Source organism: Pinus tabuliformis, chromosome X (assembly GCF_031772625.1).
Source record: "Pinus tabuliformis cultivar Carrire ecotype Pingquan chromosome X, CPIR1, whole genome shotgun sequence".
Classification (NCBI taxonomy): Eukaryota; Viridiplantae; Streptophyta; class Pinopsida; order Pinales; family Pinaceae; genus Pinus; species Pinus tabuliformis.
Window position 1 is genome coordinate 599,023,157 of NC_142308.1, and position 25,269 is coordinate 599,048,425.

General features: G+C 35.4%; 1 pseudogene; it reads left to right on the forward strand.

Annotated features, from left to right (window-relative positions):
* The first annotated feature begins 7,767 nt into the window (after positions 1-7,767).
* On the forward strand, positions 7,768-10,532 carry LOC149141445 (uncharacterized; annotated as a pseudogene).
* Positions 10,533-25,269: the final 14,737 nt, after the last annotated feature.

Here is a 25,269-nt window from a genome sequence, read left to right on the forward strand (position 1 = left end):
ATGGGTTTCATGAATAGTTGAGTTATCATTTGCAACAGATTCAATATAAGATAATGTGCGGTGTCGATGCCAAGGTTTGTAGAAACGACAAAATGTTTGCTAGTTTGTGATGAATTCTTTAGCAGAATCTCCTATATATCAAGAAATATGATGAAATGGTTTGTATAGCATAAGTTCAACTCAACAAAAGTCAACAAAGCAAGGTTTTGTAGTGGATGGTATTGAGGAGTAGTGTGGTATGACTTGAATAATTTGTTTTGTAGGTTTAATTTTCCATCTGTTTGTCTTTCGACGAGGATCATATGACCAAGATATTTCTAGTTCTATAAGTGATGTGGATTCTAGGGTAGATGGGCATTGGATATATGTATCTATGATGTGTGGTGATGGAGAAGAGGTGGTGTTAATTTCTGGAAGGTGCTTATAAATTTTTTATCTTACATTTAAAGAAAAGAAGGATCGACAATGCAATGTCAATGGTAATTTTTTAGCATATGGCAAGTTTCTTATGCTCCAATGCCATGATCAACAAGGGTTTTTGCAAGGAATTTTTGAAATGCAGATGTTGTTGGGTCAGCATTAGGTGAAGCGAGGACAATTCTACGTAGCATGTGGTGGAAGCTTTCATATATATATATATATATATATATATATATATATATATATATATATATATATATATATATATATATATATATATATTCCTGCTTTGGATGCATATTTTCTGAATGTATAGAATGGATCGAGAGTACTGGTTGGCAGTCAACATTTGCACACCAAATAGATGGTGGGGTTATGGGTATTGTGTCGATCATCGTTGCGAGCAGGGGTGTATGTTTTTTTGCCATTGGAGTCAATGAACAAGGATGATTTTGGATGTAATTCCCAAGGTGCTTTGTAGCGACATTCAAATGAGGAGCTTTTCTTTCTTAGGGATGTGCTTTTAGTGCATTTTGTGTGTCATTCAATGCAATTGATGAGTTGTTCATAATCATTGAAAGGATTGGTTCTGAAAATATGTGGCATGGACAATAGGCAAGGGTCTTCTAAATTTTCCTAAGTAATGGGTTGGTTTTAAAGAGGAGGAAGGTGAGGGTTCCAAGCTGAAATATATTTTTCAAAGAATTTCTTATCAATATCAACTGCTTTTGTGTCTTCCTAGTTTAGGCTTTCCATATTAGGTGCATTTTATATCCGAAAGAAACCATGGATGTGTGCATATCCTCTATGTTTGCATTCATACCTGTGAAGTATGCATTTTTGTAAGACAATTTTGTATTAGATGAGGTTTTATGTTTAGAGAAATATGGAAGAAATGTGGTAGAGTGCATACCTATACCTTTAGTCTTTTGTCGGCAAGTGTTTCTCTAAGATAAATTCATGGAATGTTGTGAATCTATGGTGCATATATAGTGATGTTAAATGGGGGTTAGAGATAATGTTATCATTTCTCCATTTTTGATGTTTTGCAATATCATGAGGTTAACATTTGGGCATGAATACATGAAGATCAGGCCATTTTGTATCAGTTTCACTTAATGTGAAGAACAACATCGAGAAACTGGGCTAAGATATCATGTATGTTAGTTCATTTTTAGCTTTGTGCCAAAAATATATTGTGCCACGTAACGAGCAATCGAATCGCATGACTTGTTATGCCAACTGTTCATCTGGAAATTGTTCTAATCAAATGTTCAGATCTTTAATAGATGTTGGAAAGTTATCTGCGATGTTTTTTTTTACAAAAATGGAGGTTGTTGCTTGACTATGATGTCACATCATGAGATTGTATACGTAGTAAAAAAATCATGTGTGCTGGCCAGACCTATTATCGTGGTAACGTATGATATGAAGTGTGTATTCATGTAACTGCACTACTCTCATTATTGGTTGATTTAGCATTGAAGCTCTTTTGGGGAAAAAGGTGGGGAAAGCCATAAAGAGTAGATCTTTGGGGTTTTATTTATTGATTGGGGATATGCCAATTGGTGGCCATTCAATTGTAGTATCATAATGGTGGTTGTAGGCATGTAAATAATGTCGTATTTCTTGGATTTATGTATTTTTATTCAAAACAATGGGTATAAATGATGATGTGTGGTGCAAGTATCAATTTGCAGAATATTTAGTGGGGTCAAGTGGTGTTTTAGGTGATAGGTGGGTAGTTTGATTAATGGTATTGGAATGGCAAAGGGAGGAGGAGACATCAGTGGGGAATGTTGGTAAGGATGCTAGTGCATTATTATCAATACGAGAATTCTTATAGTATGGGTCATTTGCCAATTTGTATTCTAATGCAGCAAGCACATGATATCTACTAACAATGCAATCATAAGCATGATGGTCATTACTAGGACGGGTGACAATTATGGTGTCCCAGTCTTCAACACGTCATGGCAGCATGTTTGTGATTTTTGGAATGTCTTGTGGAAAACAAATTGTGTGGCCAGTGTATTTATATTGGCCACCACGTGCGTGTGTTACTTGGAGTATAGGGTTAACCCTAGCAATGAGAATTTCTTCTATTTGTGAAAGAGAAGCAAGGACGAGTGGTTGAGGACCAGGGTCCATGTTGTTTAATAATGAGAAGCGATGAACTTTTGTTCTAGATATGCATCTACAACAACAATACATTTGGTTCCAATTGTGGATATGTATTCCAAGATATGATTCAAGAGAAATGGAACATGGACATTTAGGTGGAAGTTTATCAAGCTTTGCACGAAATTCTTGATGTGCATCAATAGTGTGAATGTTGTTGAAAACATGTGCAATGGAGGGGGTTGGGCAATGAGTTATGGATGTATTTTTTTGAGAGGTTTGCTCAAAAGATAGAGAGTTTGATAATTGGAAAGGAGGATTTCTTTCAGGGTGGGAAGTGGTAAATACAGAGAGGTTTGATGGAAAATGTGAATTTGCATCATATGTTTTGGACGATGAATGTTGGTTTTTATTTTGCTTTTTGTTTTTTGGGAATATGTGACGCCTTTTTTTGCCTGATAAAGCTCACGTCGATGTGAATTTATTCGTTCTTTATTTGTTGCATAGTATCTTCGGGTGCATTCATCATTACAAGAAACAAACATTTACACAAGGTATGGTAACTGTAGGCAAGATAGGGGAAAATGAGAATGTTATTTGGAGAGAGAACAACCATGTTATTGTATAAAAGGGAAAGAGAAAAAATAAATTGAAGTTTTGAATAGTTTTATGTTAATTTATCATTAGGACAATGTGTTTGAAAGAACATTTAAGTAATTTGTAACTATACATGTAGATAATTGCATGTGTAATGCATCAAGTTCCCTCATTTGTTAAAAGAAAGAAAGTAAAAAGAATGTGAATAAGTGTACGTACACAATGCAATAATAGAAACAATGGAGGACGAATATTTATTTTAATACTAAATAAGAGAATTTTCCGAGAAGGCATACAATAGTATATGGTCTAAAATTGTATTTATAAAGTAAGATAATACAAACTGCCAAAAAGCGGAAAGTACATGTAACGATATCTATGTACGATTTCGAGATGTTATCAATTGGTCAAAGGATGTTGTTGCATTCTGCTGTGAACTGCAAGCTTTCTTCTTTCATGATAACGCATTTCAACCGTGGTATTCTTTTAAATGTTTATGCCCTTACTGATAGTGTGAAGATGTGATATGTCCATAGTGCTTTGGAGACAATTTCCTTGATTAGATCTGGATCTGAGGATAAAAAATAGAAGTCCTTTGCATTAATCCCAAGAATTGTAGATGTTGCCTCTTTGAAAGCAATTGTTGAAGCTAACTCAACAGTGTGATCTTATATGTTGATCTTAAGTAAGTATATGTAATCACAATCAGTTACTTCAACGTTGCATTTTGGGCAATACCATATGCGTGTATTTTGTGGAATAAGTTTTTTCATGCATTTTTTCCCATCAACGATAGATGGGCAAGAAAGGTAGTAAAAATTGTCCATCCAATTTTTTTGTTATTGTGCCCTTTAGTTGGAAGAATGCAGGTTTCTCTAAGGAATCGATACTGTAAATATCAACAATTGTTATTTTTTTTGGTTGATGGCCAAAAGGAGGTGAATATCTTGTTGTTAAGGATGTAGAAGTTGTAGTGGAACCTTATTTTTTAAACCATGACTTTAGCGTGTGGGCCTCTTCAATGTCAGGATCTACAAGAATAATGGATCTTGCTATAGTGCTGACATTTTTTCAATTAAATTCTCCAACATAAGCAGACTTGATTGCAATGATGGGGTTATTTCCTGCAACACATAAGGAGGATATTTCTTGTGATACGAAATCAAAATTTCCTCCAAAAAGATCACATCCACGTTATACCCAGACATGTATTGAAGGTGTATTGTTTTTTTAGTAACTTCAAAGACATCTTTTCTATGTATAGTGCATAGATTGGAAATGTTAGTGACAATACCCAGAACATCAACAATCGAGTTGACATTTTTTGTTCTGATATCATTAATTGATTTTATATTGAAATGCACCATTGGGTTGCATGCATTTTCATTGGCAACATGCTTTATGGTAGATGTTCCATTATCAAAATTTCCCAGTCATTGTTTAAATGGTTGTATTGCTTATTAGTCATTTTCAAATTCCCTTTTGAGACAATGTAGACATTTCCAAGTTGGATTTTTTCAAAAAAATAATCGGTGACATTTTTGAAACAAGTAATATGTATTTCTCCACCTTCTGTATTGAACAGGTCAAAACCAAACACTTTACCGGGTCCATATTGATTCTCAAATTATCAAAGAGGTGTTTTTCTTTGAACGTAGCCTTTTATGCACCAGTTGAATGGTAAATATTTAGTGCTCTGACGGGAATATGGACTGGCATGACAGATGGAGTTGGAGTAGGTGGAAGAGGGCAGTGCATTTTTTATGAAGGATCTTGGTTCTATGAGGAGGGAGTGTCTTCTTCAGAAGTGATCAGAATGCTCAAATTTTTTGGATTACCAATTAAGGGTGTAGATGAAGCAAAAATCTCGAAGTCTATTAGCATTATCAACCTACACGGTAAATGATATTCATAGGATTAATTGTTAGACTCGGAAGTGGTATCGAATTTATAACAAACTTACATTGATGGACCAATAACTGAAGTAGTCAAGCTTTTAACATGTACAATAGAATCCTTTTGCAGCAAGGTTGTTGCGATGAGGTCATTGAAATTCATTGGAAGCATAAGGTGTTTCATATATGTTCCATCAAAGATGGAAGTGCGATATCGTAGAGTTGAACTTTGCATCGATTGAATGGGGTCAAGTTCAATAATTTGTAGCAATGGTTGAATATGAGTTGATGTAGAGAGCATTGAGAAAATAACATTCTCAGTAAGTTTTGTTGTCATTTTCTGAAAGTAGAGATAACAAAATAAGTACTATACAAAACAAAATTCATAAAGGTGGTTTTTTCTTTAAAATTGTTTATATGTGGTTTTCCTCACGTTAGATGTTTAACATTCATAACATTCCTATAGCACTACATGAAAAGTTATGAACTAAGGGGCAGCAAGCATGTTCATATTGTTTGTAAATGAGTGGTTATCTAGACTTGTAAAAGTAAAGATGAAGAGATTTATGACAACAACTTCCATATGATCATCCTCTTTCAAACATAGTTAAAACTGTAAATTGAAAATTTCACAAACCTACCCATGATAAAAACAATTAGACAAGTGCGCTAGCACCTGGTGATAATATTCAATAAACCTATGTCGATTGCATAGGCAATCAAAATAAAACCACTCCAACTCTTCATCTTTTGGAGGGAACATTAGTGGATGGCAAGCATTAGAAATGAGCAGTACCTTTTATCAGGCTTGTGATGTGATGGTCATCTATGCATGTTCAACTATTAATGGTTGATGGTTTTACCTAATAAAACATAACCTTAAATATTGATTCATTAGTGTACAATGAAGGCACAAAGTATGCCATTGATATTATAAATGTATAAATGTTTTTCTCCTAATTGGGGGGCAACCACTGAATGAACCAGTCATTCAATATGGTCCTTTTGTATGAACAATAAAGAGTAAATAATTTAGGCTATTGAAAATTACCAACGTTCTATAAATGGATTTGATAGAGTTGTTGGCTGGTGTTCTAATCCTGTTGGGCTTAGTGATGCTGAACACAGAGCATATTGAATTCAAAACTCAGTGTTGTTGGCTGGCATTCTAATCATGTTGGACTTAGTGATGCTGAACACAGAGCATATTTAATTCAAAACTATGATACCAAAATTATTGTTACTGACATGCCTTCTAGAGGATCAGATATAATGATTTAGAAGTACATTCACAATTTGTTTCCCTATATCATTTGAAAGGAAGGTGATTTAAGCAATGCCCTGTTGTCGATATCGAGATTGAGTTCAAAAAAGTCAAATAATGTTTTTGATTTTGGAATAATCATATGGCATTGGTTTTTCCCAGAGGTGGAGCACTAAGCCTTTACCATGAGAAGACGGTGGGGCAGGTACCCAGGATCACTCTTGGGGTTCTGTATATGCGGCTGAGCATTGAGTTGAAATGCATTTGAGACCATCCTTGTGCAATTATGAAGTGTAACAGTATTAAAGGATATGATTAAGGCTCTGCAATAGTAAAAATATATAAAGACTAATTGTAAGGAAATTACCTATGTATCATAACTTCAAACTGCATCCAATAATATATTTCTGAGTATTCACAGCAAAAAATATGAAATAAAAAATACACAACATTTGAGAGAAAAACGTATACTATTTCATAGAGCGGAAAAGAGAGGGTTGAAATTTTTAACAGTGCATTCTTCTAAGATGATTGCAGAGACTACAGATATGATACAACATAGAATGTGGAGACTAAAAATAACATTTTGTTCAAAAGATAAAGCTTAAAGGAATACTTCAATTTCACCCCTTTAAAATTAATTAAACATCATTGAATATTTTAACATAAAAATGTTAAGATGCATTGATGTGTCCTTTTGAAGTGATGTATTTTATCATGCTCACAAATTTAAGCGGACTTACCTGTACGATAACATGTATTGTGTGCATTATGTCAACGACCTAAATATCAACATATCTATTCACTTTTTCTAAATTTTGTAAAGAACCAAAAATCTAGAAATATTTGTAAATGTGTAACAATATTTATAGGCACACTCCCTATACCTCAATCTTTTTGGTTTCAACTTCAGCTTTGGCAGTCTAGAGATTTATCCAAGGTTGAATTCTTTCTTTCTCTTGTTGATATTTGAAATTTAAAGACAACCTGAATGCTCAAACATTTTTATTGTGAAAAATATATATAAAAAATGATAGAAATATCTTAAAGGAAATATTTAACAATGAATCAGAAGCATTAGTTTAAGATATGTTCGATATCACAAAGAAAGGAAATATTTAACAATAAATTTAGATATGGATTTGAGGAAAAGCATGAGGAAAAATAGAGTATTCAAGCAATTCCACTTTATCCATTAAAGAGATTAGTGAATAGGATAACTAAGGCTAAATGCAATAATGTATTCTCTATCTATGATAAGAAAACATTAAAACTTAAGGTGATGACCTTATTATGAAGATGATAAATAACTTGTCCTTTTGGAAGTCTTGCAATATTATACCCATGCTAAAGCTTAATGTATGGAAACTATTGTCAAAACCAAAATCATTAAGGAATTTTAAAGGTTGGTTGTGTATAAGGAGATAAGCATCATTGCACATTTTAATACAAGGAAAAGAACATTAGTGGATGGATTCTGTCCGCAATGGGAGTTGCAAATGGTTTGACCCTATATATGAAACAACAAGACTTCTTCAGGATGCCAAAACCAAAAAAATTGATGAAAAGCTATTCAAGCTTGTTGTTTCAATGGTCTCCTCTCGGCATGACATCCTTGGAGAGGCTAGCATCAACTTAGAAGATTTTGCAGAAGTTGTAAAGCCAACGTTTGTCTCTCTTCCCCTTCAAAGTTGTAGTTTTGGTACTACTTTACATGGTACAGTCCAACCACTTACTTCAAAGACAGGATTTAGAGAATTTGAGCAACAAAGAGAGATTACCGAAAGAGGTTTTCGTATACCACAGACTGTTGACAACGAACCTCATAGAAATGCATTAGCTACTGAAGACAATGTAGATGGCCATGATGTCAAGGACACATCCCGTGCCACCTCAGCAATACACTTGAGTTCTGATGGTCTAGACACCTCATCCAATCAGCCAAGTACTGAAGCAAATGGAAACTATAGAGGTTGTGTTGTCGATGATGTTCTATCACCTTCAGGTCCAAGAAAATAGGTGCCTGATACTCATGAAATTGACAACAAAAAGGGTGGAATTCATTAAGATGCAATAAGGTTTCTTTCACCTCCTAGCCATACTTGCAAGCCTATAGAATCAATTAACAGTATTGGTCAACAATTAGCATGTTCAAGGAAAACAGAAAGGTCAAGTGGTGAATGGAAATATGGGTGGAGTTTAGATCATTCTATTGACAATGATGCACTAAATGTTTATGAAGAAAATGAAAGGCTTAACGAGACAAGCAGAACAAGAAGTTGCAGGAATAGAAACACTTAAAAAATTATTATTGTGTATCATGTTACATATTGATTTGGTTGCATCATTTATATATATTGTATATGCTCTTATACTTCCATATGAAAATTTACAGAGTAGTATCATATTATCTTGGTTGGTAGTGTTGACAAGGACATATGAAGGGTTGGCATGCAAAGCATGTCACACACACACACACACACACACACACACACATATATTAGATGTCCTAACAGAGGAGAATCCTATAGGATCTTTCCATTTCTATATATCATATGATTGCAGCGAGATCACAGAGAAGACCTTTTACTTGATTTCATGTGGACAATTTTCATTGTCTTGTGGTTTTGATGAACTTTCTATCAAGATGAACCACAATTCAACCTATCCCCACATTTAATCATCCTATGTCAAGTGACCTAGACACTATCCTAAAATAGAGACTCATCATATAATATCCATAATGCATAGAAAATAAGGAAGGGTTTTCATGGAAAAACCACAATCATTAAGGAAGTTTAAAGATTGGTTGTGTATAAGGAGATAATCATAATTGCACATTTTAATACAAGTACAAGAACATTAGTGGATGGCAAGCATTAGAAATGAGTAGTGCCTTTTATCAAGCTTGTAACGTGATGGTCATCTATGCATTTTCAGCTTTTAATGTTAAGAAAAGTAGAAGTTGACTCAATTCATTGTTCCTGGCATATAAAAAGGGAAGTGATGTAGCTTAGAAATCCATGACATGAAGCAATCATGTACAAACTTATGCTTGTTATAGTAGTTACAAATCTCTCTCCAATAGAGAGTAATAGGGTCACATATTTGGAAATTGATATTCCGATGGTAAAATGACCCTCCTTAGTTATTCAAATTGCCTACAATTAGTTGAATGAATGTCCTAAGTCGATCAAACTATCTCTAGTAATTCAAATGACTCTCCTTATTCAATTAATGCAACCATTCTCAAACCTTCATATAGACGATCGGTATGAGGATATGTTGAGAAAATAAGGTGATGTATATGTATGTTATTTCTAAAATCTATCAAGATTAACCACAATTCAACCTATCCCCACATTTAATCATGTTATGTCAATATTATACACATGTTAAAGCTTAATGTATGGAAACTATTTTCAAAACCACAATCATTAAGGAAGTTTAAAGGTTGGTTCTGTATAAGGTCAAAATTATCAAAAAGGTATTATATTTTATCTTTACTGTTGTATCTCTAGGGTACAAATAGTAATTATGAAATTCCTGCTCACAAGATGACCAAGAACAGGGCAACATGCCAGCCCAATTTGAGAAATAGTACCATTTCATGTTCAAACAGAAAACACTTTATTGATAGGATATCAATTTACAAAATCTGAAAGTGAAGGAGGCTAACCAATTTATAAATCTCTCTAGGGCTAGAACCTTTTTGAACATTCTCATCCATAGGCATCTGGAACATGAAAACTTTACCCTTCAGTTGATTCTTCAGTACTGTATTCTCTATCTATGATAAGAAAACAATAAAACTTAAGGTAATGACCTTATTATTAAGATGATAAATAACCTTGTCCTTATGGAAGTCTTGCAAAATTGACAGCAAAAATGGTGGAATTCATCAAGATGCAACAAGGTTTCTTTCACCTCCTAGGCATATTTTCAAGCCTATTGAATCAATTAACAGTATTGGTCAATGATTGGCATGTTCAAGGCAAACAGAAAGGTCAAGTGGTGAATGGAAATATGGGTGGAGTTCATATCATTCTACCAACAACGATGCACTAAATGTTTATGAAGAAAATGAAAGGCTTAAAGAAAATCTACAAATAGTTGAATCTTCAATTGTGCAGCTCAAGAGGGAAGTTGGCTCATTAGAGAGACAAGCAGAACATCAAGTTGCAGAAATAGAAACAATTACACAACTTCTTATTGTGTATCATGTTACAGATTGATTTGGTTGCATCATTTAGATATATTGTATATGCTCTTATACTTCCAGTTGCAAATTTACAGAGCAGTGTCAAATTATATTGGTTGGAAGTGTTGATGAGGACATATGAAGGGTTTGCATGCAAAGCATGTCATATGTGTGTGTGTGTGTGTCCTAATAGAGGAGCATCCCACAAGAGCTTTTCATTGCTATATATCATATGATTGTAGCGGGATCACAAAGAAGACCTTTTACTTGATTTCTTGTGGACAATTTCATTGTCTTGTGGTGTTGATGAACTTTCTATCAAGATGAACCACAATTAAACCTATCCCCAAATTTAATCATCCTATGGCAAGTGATCTAGACACAATCCTAAAACAAAGACTCATCATATAATATCCATAATGCATAAAAAAGAAGGAAGGGTTTTCATGGAAAAACCAGAATCATTATGGAAATTTAAAGATTGGCTATGTATAAGCAGATAAGCATCATTGCACATTTTAATACAAGGACAAGAACATTATTGGAGGGAAAGCATTAGAAATTAGAAGTGCCTTTTATTGGGCTTGTAATGTGATGGTAATCTATACATGTTCAACTATTAATGTTAATCAACGCAAAAGTTGACTCAATTCATTGTTCCTGGCATATAAAAAAGGAAGTGATGTAGCTTAGAAATCCATGATATGAAGCAATCATGTACAAACTTATGCTAGTTATAGTAGTTACAAAGCTCTCTCCAATACAAAGTAATAGGGTCACATATTTGGAAATTGATATTCCAATGGTAAAATGACCCTCCTTAGTTATTCAAACTTTCTACAATTAGTTGAATGAATGTCCTAAGTTGATCAAACTATCTCTAGTCATTCAAATGACCCTCCTTATTCAATTAATGCAACCATTCTCAAACCTTCATGTAGACGATGGGTATGAGGATATGTTGAGAAAATAAGGTGATGTATAGGTATGTTCTTTCTAAAATCTATCAAGATGAACCACAATTCAACCTATCCCCACATTTAATCGTGTTATGTCAATATTATACCCATGCTAAAGCTTAATGTATGGAAACTATTGTCAAAACCACAATCATTAAGGAAGTTTAAAGGTTGGTTGTATATAAGGTTAAAATTATAAAAAAGATATTATATTTTATCTTTATTGTTGTATCTCTAGGATGAAAATAGTAATTATTAAATTCCTGCTCATAAGATGACCAAGAATAGGGCAACATGCCAGTCCAATTTGAGAAATATTACAATTTCACGTTCAAACAAAAAAACAATTTATTGATAGGATATCAATTTACAAATCTCTCTAGGGCTAGAATTGTTTTGAACATTCTCATCCATGAGCATCTGGAACATGAAAACTTTATTCTGCAGTTGATTCTTCAGTAATGTATTCTCTATCTATGATAAGAAAACAATAAAACTTAAGGTGATGACGTTATTATGAAGATTATAAATATATGGAACTCTTGCAAAATTGATAGCAAAAAGGGTGGAATTCATTAAGATGCAACAAGGTCAAATGGTGAATGGAAATATGGGTGGAGTTTAGGTCATTATACCAACAATGATGCACTAAATGTTTATGAAGAAAATGAAAGGCTTAAGGAAAATCTACAAACTACTGAATCTTCAATTGTGCATCTTGAGAGGGAAGTAATTGGCTCATTAGAGAGACACATAGAATAGAAAGCTGCAGAAATAGAAACACATACAAAGCTTCTTATTTTGTATCATGTGTTGGGACAGGGTCCCCTAGGGTCAATTTTGTAAACTGGTTTTTTTATTATTGTAAAGTCTCCACATTTTAAGGAGCACATCGTGAAGGTCAATAGGAGTCAAAGCTTAGGAAGGTCAAATACCCTTAGGTTGTTAGAATTTAAGTTGTTTTGTGACCTGCCCATGGTTCGTGGACCATGGTATTATAACAGAAGATGATATAAAAAGGATTCATAGAGAGTCATGAAGGATATCTAAGTTAGTTAAGCAGTGAATTATCCAAGTAAGAAGTTTGTCTTTCTATACTTAGGCGAAGGCAAAAGCTGTTACAGTTGTGTGCATGGAGACCTTGGTAAGCCTGCAGCTGAGTGCGGAGGCCCCTGCAGCTGTGTGCGTAGGGTAGAAAGAGAATGTAACATAATATCTTAGCATAATAAAGGCTATTTTGGAGCATAAATTGTGTATCTGTGTGTTACTCTTTATTTTTCATTTACTATGTATCGCTCTATTTACTGAATTTATCTTGAAAAGAACTGAATGGATGCACGAAAGTGGTAGATTCGTTAGTTTACTTGATGTTATGAATGTTTAGAGAAATCGATGCAGAGTTAGAATCTGTTATCTGTAGTTTATTGTAATTTCCGCGTTTTAAGGGTTAGTTTTGTGAAGGTATGAATAAAGACCTGGAAGTAGCAGAAGCACATCACATAGTCCCTTGGATGCAGAAACCTGTTTTTGGCAACCACCAATATTGCCTCGGGTGAGACTGTAGCCTACGCTACGCAGGTTGTTGCCAAAAGGGCCAGTATTGTATGGTTTTGTTGGTTAGCACACCTAACTATGAACCTTGGTCCAAGGCCCCTCAAGCCAACAAATGGTTATGTTTTCAGGACTAGTATCTATCTAAGGATTATGTGATGAGCAGTAAGTTGATACTGACTAAGAAAGATATCGAAAAGTGGATAGATCAAAAGCTGCACCAGTTTGCAACTCAAGAAAATAGGAATTCACACCTATCAAAGGAAGAGTGGTTGAACAAATACTTGTATATATAAGAACACAAAATTGTCTTCTTCTCTTTTCCGCGCGAGTTACACGAATGGTTTTCTAAATTGGCAAACGGTCAAGGCACATAAAAGTTGGATAACCCCATTGTGTGGACTCCAAAGCTAGTGAGGTGCCTAGAAGGGTCAGAAAATAAGATCGCGAGGGTTTTCAATTATTGGATCGATAGTATTTTGGGTGGATTCATTACTGAGTTCGCGATCTAAGTATCTAAAGTTTTTGAAAACCTAGTTTAAAATTCTCTTGTGTGAGAAAAGGTTATGCCATTGAATAGACGTTTAGCTAAGATTTGAAGGGAGCTACGCAAAGTGGAAAGACATTTAGAAGAAATTTAGATTTAGGTGCTGAATACAATCCTTTATTGGGAGCATCTAATAGTGATGAAGAAATTAGTATTATGAAGACGCCTCAAGGTGAGCTACAAACATTAAATCAAGTTATTATGGGAATATCACATCCATCCACTCCACCTCCGCCCTCACCTCCACCTCACACACCTACACCTACACCTCCACCTCCACCTCCACCTCCACTATTGAATATGGGGAACATTATGAAGATGCCCATATTCAAGGGTTTGGAAATAGAAGACCTTGAACAATTTTGGTTTGTAACAGATGTTGTGTTGAAGTCATAGTAGATAATGGATGATGACTTGAAGAAAGCGCAGCTGGTCACAACATTGCAAGATAGAGCGCTGAGTTGGTAGATTAAGTACTTTTCGACTTGTTAGGGTCCTATAATAATAGGATTCATAATTTTTGAATTGGCTATGGTTAGTCTTGTAATATTGTACATACTTTTTCTTTCTCCAAAATGTTTTCCATATTAAAAATTAAAAAATGTAAAGAGGGTATGTCCTAAAAGAATAATCAAAGGACAAAAAGAAAGAAGAAAGTAAAAAATATGAACCCCAAAAAAGAGAATAAAAATAGATCATAAAAGTGTGCAAATTCAAATGCCACTCCTTTTTCTCTACTTTGTAAAATAAGATTGTGTGCAGCTTGTCAAAAATGCCAGAATCCATGATGGTCAAATAGTTTAATCTTGACTCGTTCATGCTTTAAATTTCATGTTGATAGATAGAGAATAAAATTCTAGCCAAACTGTTTAACCTTCATAGATCAGTAGTAAGGTAGAGAATAATAATGAGCTCATCAGTTTAATTTGAGCCATTGGAAGTTATAAGGTTAGAATTAGATAGTTTTCTTATCAAAAGAAAAAGAAATAAAGGGTCAGCAAGTTCAAATGCACCCATTAAAATGAAGAGAAAATGCTAGGGTAGATAAAGGGTAGGTAGAAGAAATGTTGCAAATGCACAAGGTTGCTAAGTCAAAAGCACATTGATCATGCTAAATCCTATTTTTTGATGTGCAGGAGGAATTGTGAAAAAGAAAGAATATTCACCAAAGCTCGTTTTCTAATTTTCCCTCATTTCACTAAACCCCCACATACTTATTGGTTAACTTCCTCCATTATCCCTTCATTACTTATAAATACCAATCCCCCTCATTTTGACCTTTACCCCTTGGTTTCACACATTTCCCTAGCTATTTCCCTTCAAAAATCATTCCCCCTTTCCAAAACCCCTTTCCCTAGTGTGAAACCCATTCCCCATCACAAATATCACTTTCCCCCTTATTAATTTCCCTTTTCCCCCTTAAAAACACACAAAATCCCTATATCCTAAGTTTTTCCTAAAGTCCTGCTTTATAACTCCCCCATGTTAATATTCCCCGACACCCTTTTTTAACCCACCAACCTTTGTTGCATTTAAAAAACCCTCCATATAACCCATGGTCCCACCTTTATTAACCATTTGATTATATTTAAAAATCCTGACATTATTGGTTAATTAATTACAATTCTTTGTAATTAAACCTCGGGCCCCGCCAACCACTTTCCCAACTCCGTCTATGCAACTCAACTACACGATATCCCTCCGATCTCCCACCCCCAGATCTAATGGTGCACAACCATATAATTTGGATTCATTGTCCAACAGTTAATGGCTCGAGAGCACGTGAGATTCACAGTTTTGGCCAAGCACTGTTCTGCTACGTGGCGGCACTAGGTTACATCGTGTGCTTGCGAAAAATACCACTCGCCATCCAAAAGCAGTGTGATGTTGCACAAAACCACCTCCCCACCTAAACCAAGAACTACTCACTATTCATTGGCCAAATTCTGCGCCAAAATGTAACCATTATCGGTTAAAAGGCCGAAAAAGCCCCAATTCACTCTTGTCGTTCATTTTCATTGTAAACCTCTGTTAAGCCATTTGTGACACCATAAACCTCTAAGCGACCAATTCAGCCACTTTTACCACCCGAAGACACTATAGACACCAAAATTGAAGCAGCATATAGCCAGTTTAAGCCTCAGTACCCTCTGCAGCTACCACAAAATCCGTCTACACACCAAATCACCAATTTCCAGGTATTCTTGGAAAAACCAGAATGGCCCTATGAATTTGAAAAATGCACAATAATTATTGAGTAGTTAATTAATTAAATTAATTAAGAAACCTCCCTAAATTGAAGAGAAACCTATTGTACATCCCAAAAACCTTTTCATAGACTGTAATTACCCTCCCACTGTTCCAGAGCTTCTAAAACCTCACTCCTGAAACCACTAAAAGCATAATTCAATTCAGTAAACCCATGTATGTCTCCCAAAACTCTTTGGATGTAAGACCCTTGCAAACCCCTCACCTGTATATTGACCACCTTGCATTAAACAATAGAGACTTTCAAATTAAGGACAATGCTTCCCCGACCTACCTACTAAAACTCCACTGTTGAAGTAAAGACAATTTTTTAAACCAGAATGATGACATTCACCTATGGGAGTCCAAATTTCCCAAGTACTTGTTCCCAGAAGTACACCCATTCCCATAAATCATCCACTTCTGCCAAGCTTGCTACATTCCTAGTCAAAGAGCCCTAGTCACCTCTGACTAGCAATTTTTATTCACCATCATTGCAGAATCCATTAATCAAATGCTACAAGTCCAACCAAGCAAAAATAAGACCCCACTTTCTATTGAAGTCTTACTTGACCTCTATACCAAGTTAGACCTTCCCAAGATGGCCCAAATTTTTCAAACTTTCATGATAGAGGAGTCTCATACTCCAACAGAAAGTCCTCCATATGCTGCCACCATTTTTTCTGAGACAGGCAGACAAATCATAACCATGCTCTCTTGCATTCTAGGGTACACCACAGATGAACATGTGGATGAGGTTGTCCTTGCTTTCCTTTCTATCTTTTGCCCAGGCAAGCCTCCTACTATAATTTACAACTATGCTCAGTTCATAGCAGATAGAATCCATGAGCAGTTTATGAGGTTACCAACTGAGAGAGTCTTTAAATATTCTTCAGTCTTATTTCATATGTTTTTGTACAACTATTCAGAAAAATTTTCTATCAACATCCAAAATTTGGATACGAAAGGAAATCCAAGATCTATCATCTATTGGACACCATTGATCCAAAAATTCTCCACTATTTTTTCCTATAAAGATTTCATTGATTCATTTGTCCATCCAGTTATAAATATGCTAACCAGTAGTTATTAGCCCAGGCTCAATCAAGAGATTAAAAGAGTTTTACAGTTGGCAAAGAATAGTAGAGTGGGAGACTGGTGTCTGTATTAGGACCACACAGAGATAAGGATATATGGATGACAACTAGCTCCCTACAAACTGCCAAAATACCTCCCCATGCCAATATTTGCATTAGAATACTTTAGGCAGATTATAAACTTCGAAGAAGGAAATTTCCTATTAGCTAGGAAGAAGACCCAATTCAAAATGAAAAATCAATTGGGCCCCTTTATTTGTAATACTAGGGAAGTTGGACCAGAGGCAGATAAGATTTTATAGCAGATGAATTTCAAGAATAGTTTTATATGGAAATATGACCCTCATGGAGTCATAAATAAACTAAGGCTCAAAGTCAAATTGGGTCTTGTTGTACAGCACAAAAATTGGCGATTCGCTGGGAGAAACAGTTATCTCTGAGAAAAATTGAAATACTTAGACTTTCTTTAAATATGAATCTTATCAAAGAGGAAAATTCTAATATAACTAGGTATATATACATTCCGAATAAAATAAAAGCTATTTTTGCTAATTTCTTCTCTTGTTAAAATTAGATACATTCTAAGTTTAAAATTGGCCTCTATTGGTTGATAATGATAAAACAAGAAAACCTTTCCAACTCAGCCTTTTTAATTGACTCCTTTGTCATAGGTAGAGCCTCTGCTGCCAGAAAACGTTCATAGTTTCGACAGGGATACCCTTTAACCATTTTATTGCCCATTATCCTATCCATTTCAGAGTATGATTAAAAGAATGAATTCAAAACATGCTTTCATATTTTGTATCTCTTTTTTCTTTTCAATTATTTTGTAAGATAAAAAGCCATTGTCCTGGTTTGGTGGCCAGCTGTTTGACAATGCCATTCACTAGTAGTAATCTAACCGAACAAGCTGGCTCGTGATGAGACCCCTTATCTTATGATTCTAAGCCATTACCCTGTTTTGGTATCAGTGTTGGTAATGTCGGTTAAATTATTTCCCAATGATCATGGTAAGTAGGCTTGTAATAAGACCCCTTATCTTTTATATCAAATATTTTAGAATTGCACTCTGAGTAATCATAAACTTTGATGAATGGGATGGACAATTTTCTCCTTAAGAGTGAATGGATGACAGGGTAAGAGTTGAAGATGCTGAAGTTGAATTAGTTTCTGTTTTGATATTGATAACCTTTTTTGTGACCAATTTGAAAACCATAAAATGATTTACAATACTTCTAAATCTTGAGAAGATTTCACAAAAATTGACATGGGGTTTCAGAATGTGAATATACCCAATTTCCTAGAAATTGTCCCTTTTGTTTAAGGCTTCTATTATTTAAAAGTAAATATCAAAACTACTTCTTTGAGCAACTTTTCAGTACAGCAAAGGCCAATGGAAGATACCTTACAACTTTATTTCCTAAAGGTCCTAAAAACTACAAACTCTACTGAACTAAAAAGGGAGAAGGGGTTACCTCCTCAATTGAAGAATTTCTTTAAGATGAGGCCATTAACAGGAAGAGAATCTCTCTTACCTGATAAATCTTGTAATATTAATGTCGAATGGCCTATCTTCTCGCAGATCTGAAATGTTCCAAGCCACATTTTCTAGAACTTGGTGTGTTTTCCTTTATCCTCATGGGCTTTGTCCCATTTCAGAACTAGATCACCAACTTGCAACTGTTTTGAACTGGATGAAGTTAAATCAAAAGATGACTTGATAATTTGCTGATGTTTTGCATGAGTAATTTTGGCCTTTTCTCTTTCTTCCTCTAATTTCAAGATTTGATCATGTCTAAGTTGAATAGAAGAAGAGGGGCTTTCTTCAATAAACTAAACTAGGGCTAGAGAAGGAAGGACAAGATTCATTGGTAGCACTGCTTCTTTCCCATATACAAGATTGAATGGAGAAGAACCTATGGAAGCCTTCTGTGTTATCCTATCAGCCCATAGTGCGAATATTAAAGATTTGTGCCAATTTTTATGATTCTGTTCGATAGTTCACTTAATAATTTTAACTAGATTTTTATTGGTAGATTCTGCTAAACCATTACCCTGGGGATTGTAATTTGTAGAATATTTCAATTTAAACCCTCTTTTAATAGCGAACTCAAACATAGCATTTCCAGAAAAATAAGATGCATTATCGAAAACAAGAGCATTTGGGACACCAAACCTGGTAATGATGAATTGATCTATGAATTCCATAATTGCCTCAGAATTTGTTGTCTTTAAAGGAATCGCTTCAACCCACTTAGTAAAATAATCAGTGGCAGTAAGGATATACTTATGTTGTTTGGATGAATGTGGAGTGATTTCTCCAATGATGTCCAATCCCCATTGCTTAAATGGTTGTTCAATGTTGACTGGTTGCAAAGGGAAAGCTGGCTTTCTTTGTCTTCCACTGGAAGTTTGACAACTTCGGCATTTCCTTACATATTCATGAACATCTCTGAACAACGTGGGCAAATAGTATCCAGCATGAATGATTTTGTGGGCTGTTGTGTCAGCTCCAAAATGTCCTCCTGCTGGTCCATCATGTAGTTCCTGCAAAACCTTTTGTGCTTCAGGTTTTTCTAGGCATCCTAGTAAAATTGAATCATAATTTTGCCTAAAAAGTACATCATCAATGATTGTGAAGTTTTTGCCTTTAATCTAATGGCCCGTTTGCTTTTATAAGTCAGGTTAGGAGGTGCATATCCATTTTTCAAATAAAAGATCAAGTCTGCATATTGTGATTTAGAATCAGTAATACTTATCTGGTTGATTTCTTCGATATGTTCTGTAACACCTGGTTCTTGAATGTTGGATGCTTCTGCTAATAACCTGCAAAAACCTTGGCCTCTAACAACCTTTTCTGGCTTGATTTCCAAGTCATATTCTTGAAGTGTTGTAACCCAGTTTTCCCTTTTTTCACCTAATTCCCTTTGGATTAGTAATTGCCTTACTGCAGGAAAAGGAACTATAACTTTTGTAAGGGCTTTTAAAAGGAAGGGTCTGTAATGTTTGACAGCTTTATACACAGCAAAGGCTTGTTTTTCAACTTCGGAATAATTTAGTTTAGCACCCTGCAGGTTTGAACTATAAAATGAAATCGGTGCTTCCAAGTTGTGATCATTAATCTGAGTGAGTACTGCTGCATAAGATGAATCGGATGTGATAGTGTACAATGTGAAATGATTAGAAAAATTAGGGGTGTTCAAAGCAGGGGCATTGATTATTGATTGTTTGATTGAATCAAATGCTTCCTTTTCTACAGATCCCCATCTAAACACTAAATTTTTCTTAATCATAGTTTATAATGGTAAAATGATGTGAGAAAAGTCAGGAACAAATCTCTTGACAAAATTTATTTGGCCTAAAAATGACTGCATGGATTTTTTATTATGAGGAAAAGGAATTTCAGAGATTTCTTTAATCCTATCCAGATCAATATAAATGCCATCTTTGGAAACCATAAAGCCCAAGAGCTTTCCTTGATTAAAGGCGAAGAAGGATTTTTTGGGATTGAGTGAAATACCATACCTTCTGCAGCGTTCAAAGATTTTATTTAAATCATGCAAATGATTGGATCTCTTCTTAGAAAATACAATAATATCATCTAAGTAGACAACTACTGTTTTGTTGATCAATCCTTTGAAAGCTATATCCATCGCTCTTTGGAACATGGCTCCTGCATTAATAAGTCCAAAAGGCATTTTCTGATAAGCATAAGTTCCCCATTTCGTTCTGAAGGTAGTTTTGAGTCTGTCATCAGGATGGACCAAAACTTGGTTATATCCTGAAAAACCATCTAAAAAGGACATTAACTTAGAACCTGCTACTGAATGGAGTATATGCTCCATAATAGGTAATGGGCAATTATCTTTTTGGCTTTCCTTATTCAGATTTCTGAAATCTATACAAATCTTGATGTCGCCATTTTTCTTCCTAACAGGCACCATATTGGAGACCCAGTTTGAGTGCCGAACGGGAAAAATAATCTTAGCTTTCAAGAGTTTATTGAGTTCTGATTTTATTTGACTCTCTAAGTTCGGATGTATTTTCCTCAACTTTTGTTGAACTAGTTTTTGTTCGGAAAGCATTGGAATGGTATGCTGGATGATAGATGCATCATATGTTTTTAAATCGTCATATTTCTAAGTGAAGACATGTTTATTTTTTCTTAATAATCTAATGAATGCTATCTTTTCTTCCACAGAAAGTCCTAATCCCAAATTAATGTTTTGAGGATTCTGCTCAGTGCCAAGATTTATCAATTCAAATCTTAAGGTGGAACTTTGGAGCTTTGTATTGGTCACTGGTTTAAACCTGTCTTTAATATCGTAAAGATCCTCAAGCTTAACCACAGGCTTTGGTATTGAGTTTTCCTCGTGCTTTTCTTTCATCTGAAGATCATGCTCGCTTTCCTCAATGATCTGATCATCGTAGGACTTTTCGGAAGTCAAAAAATGTAAGATGTCTTCATCATGATTGAACACTCGCCAATTAGTGACATTGTCAGGAATTGATGGTCTAAAAAGTAACTGCACTGAAAGTCTATCTGGGCTATAATCTTCGGAAGGTAGGAGTTTGGAAGCAACATTGGCTAGCAAGTCAGCTGCTGAATTTTGAGACCTAGGGATGGAAGAAATATTGAATGCTAAAAATTGAGAGGTGAGTTCTTGTACCAGCGACTGATAATGTTTGAGGTGGCTAGAAAGACAATGAATCGTATTCCTTACCTATTTAATAATAATTTCTGAATCACCAAACACTTTCAAATATTGAACCTTGAGGCCAATCACTTTGTATAGTCCTTGGACTAAGGCTTCGTACTCAGCTGTATTATTCGTGCATTCAAACTCCAACCTACAGGACAACATCGTTTTTTCTCCCTAAGGGCTAACCAAAATACATCCTGCTTCCGACCCTTCGCTAGACTTAGACCCATCAAAATATAGTGACCAAAATAAAGAATTATCAACAATTTTATTTACAGTTTCCTCACTATTGTTAAAACATCTTGACCTATCTGTTTGTGAATAATTTCTGATCTGAGATGTAAAATTGTTTACTAAGAAAGGAGATGGTTGGGCTGCAAAGTTGCCAAAGAATGATTTAGATTAATAATTCCCCAAGATATTGTTATTAAATGCTATTGGTTGATTTTCCTGTTCAAATTCTGTAACAGTATGGGTCATGTGTTTCTCCCGATTGATTTTTATTTGATTTGGCTTTCCCTTGTAGGGTAGCCACATATGGGACCAATCGGTAGAAATATACCCATGGAGCTTCTCAGACCAATCCCTACTCAAGATTAAACCATAAAATTCAGGTATATTGGCGATTAAGATATCAATTCTTTGAACTACTCGTGGATCAGCCGATAACCTGATAGTTACAGAGTTAATTTCTCCTAAAACCTGGACCTTGGTTCTATCTAACTGCACAATGTGAATTGCGGACTTTTGGGGCTCAATGTTCAGTTTGGAACAAACCGAAGCTGGCATTATATTTGAGGATGCCCCTGAGTCAATCAAAAAATTGTGTAGATTTCGATTATAAATCTCATAGGTTAAGAGGAAAGGAGGAGTATGGGAATTTGATCTGTCTCCAATCAGAATCGTATTAGTAGCTTCAATCCTGCCAGAAGGTGGTTGACCTGAATCATTTGCAGCTTTAGCACTGGGAAGAGGTGAAGAAGGAACAACATTCAATTCCTTGAGAAGCAATTTCTGCTGATGTTTTAGTTTGCTAAGTTCAAACATGGTAATGTTTGCCTTAGTCTTCTTCATATCATCAACAATATTGTAATCCATTGAATCAGATACTACCAACGTTTTAGATGTTGAAGGTATATTTGAGGATGAAGGTTGGTTTTTCAGAACTGTTGCAGCTGGCTTCTTTATGGATTCCTTTTCCTTTGTAGTAGTAGCACTTGCACTTCTTTTCTTTGAACCTGCTTGGACGGGTTCAGGGGCACCTTTACTCCTAGTGGTGACAGGAAAAGCTTCTTGTTCATTTTCTGTATCGGAGTTAAGCAGTATGAAATCCCACATTCCATGGCATTCAACAACTTCCTCTTCTTCATCCATTGGTGAAATTGTTTCCTCTTCTTCTTCTTCTTCAGGATCTGAATCTGCATTAGATATAACATTTGGTGGTTTTGATTCGGTTTTCTTGATATTTCTAAAGGGCCTTTTTGTTGAGGTTTCTGCTACTTGTTTTTTGATTTCAACCATTTTGTTTGACAGGGTCTTGAGGACTTTTTGCAGACCCTCCATATCATATGGATCTTTAGGGGTTTTCTTCTTTGAATAATCTTTAAATGAAACTTTTTTGGATTTTCTATCTTCAAGAGCAGCTTTCTTTTCTAGAGCATTAATACATTTCTCCACAGCAAGTGCTTCTTTCATGTTTTCAGCGAAAGTTGGTTTTCCGGCCCTGTCTACGAAGATAGCTATATTGGCAGGTAGGGCAGTTATATACCATTCGCTTCTGATTTGCTCACTTGGTTTGGAGGCCGTTGGGATTTTATTCAAGAGTTTATTGAATTGCGCATTGAATTCTTTAATCGGTTCCCTATGCTCTATCCCAAGATTGGAGAGATCATTAATTAATGTGGCTAAAGATCTATCATCACCATACTTAGTGAGAAACTGTTCTTGGAAAGTAGTCCAACTGTTAATGGATCCAGAAGGCAGGGAAAAATACCAGGATCCCGCTGATCCTTGCAAAGTATAAGGGAAAATCCTAATGACAACATCTTCCTCTGTTACTCCTTTCAAATTAACTGATAACATGAAGTTATTAATATGTTCCTCAGAACTTGGTGGTTATCCCCCAATGTTGATACAACGATTTTCGGAGCATCAACATTTTTGGCGCTAGAAGGAGGGCCTAACTATGAATGGTGAGCAAATCCAAATCTACAGACCATTCTGAGAGTAAATCTCCCTCCACATCACCTCGTACTTCCCAATTGCATGTTGGTTCTCCAGTATCCAAGCGAGAAGAAGAGGAATCAACTACCACTGCTCAAACCCACAACACTCCAGAACGATTAAGTCCTGAGTCCCCTGAAGTTTAGTTACTCATCCATAAACTTCAAGGCTTCTCGATATCACCACAGAAATCTGAAGTATCTCAAAGCAGTGAGACTTCACAATTCAATCTACCTCATCCTCTCACTAGACTTCAGAGTGGAAAGCTCAGTATTGAACCTACTGAGTTGCCCTTACCTAAAAGGAAAAGGGCAAAGAAGAACACTGAAGGATCTGATAGTGAAGCATTTTCATCCACATCCTCCATCTCATCTTCCCCAGTGTGAAGTCAACCATCCACTCCCTCATTACACATCATTGTTCATTAGGGATTAGGAACTTCAACATCCCAACCGACTCAATCCTCAATATCAATTCCCTCCCAAACATCTGGAATTTCATAAGCAATCTCATCCACTACCGGTGTTTCAATGGCAAATCCATGGAATATACCTGGTGCGTCAATATGCCTGCACCATTACATGCATTACCTGATGCTCTTGAAAAATGGATACCCAAGTTTAACCCAGATGATGGAATACAAGCTGAGGAACATATTAATAACTTCATGTTATCAGTTAATTTGAAAGGAGTAACAGAGGAAGATGTTGTCGTTAGGATTTTCCCTTATACTTTGCAAGGATCAACGAGATCCTGGTATTTTTCCCTCCCTTCTGGATCCATTACCAGTTGGACTACCTGCCAGGAACAGTTTCTCACTAAGTATGGTGATGATAGATCTTTAGCCACATTAATCAATGACCTCTCCAATCTTAGGATAGAGCATAGGGAACCGATTAAAGAATTCAATGTGCGATTCAATAAACTCTTGAATAAAATCCCAACGGCCTCCAAACCAAGTGAGCAAATCAGAAGCGAATGGTATATAACTTCCCTACCTGCCAATATAGCTATCTTCATAGACAGGGCCAGAAAACCACTTTAGCTGAAAACATGAAAGAAGCACTTGCTGTGGAGAAACGTATTAATGCTCTAGAAAAGAAAGCTGCTCTTGAAGATAGAAAATCAAAAAAAGTTTCTTTTAAAGATGATTCAAAGAAGAAAACCCCTAAAGATCCATATGATATGGAGGGTCTGCAAAAATTCCTCAAGACCCTATCAAACAAAATGGTTGAAATCAAAAAACAAGTAGCAAAAACCTCAACAAAAAGGCCCTTTAGAAATTTCAAGAAAACCGAATCAAAACCACCAAATGTTATATCTAATGCAGATTCAGATCCTGAAGAAGAAGAAGAAGAGGAAACAATTTCACCAACGGATGAAGAAGAGGAAGTTGTTGAATGCCATGGAATGTGGGATTTCATACTGCCTAACTCCGATACAA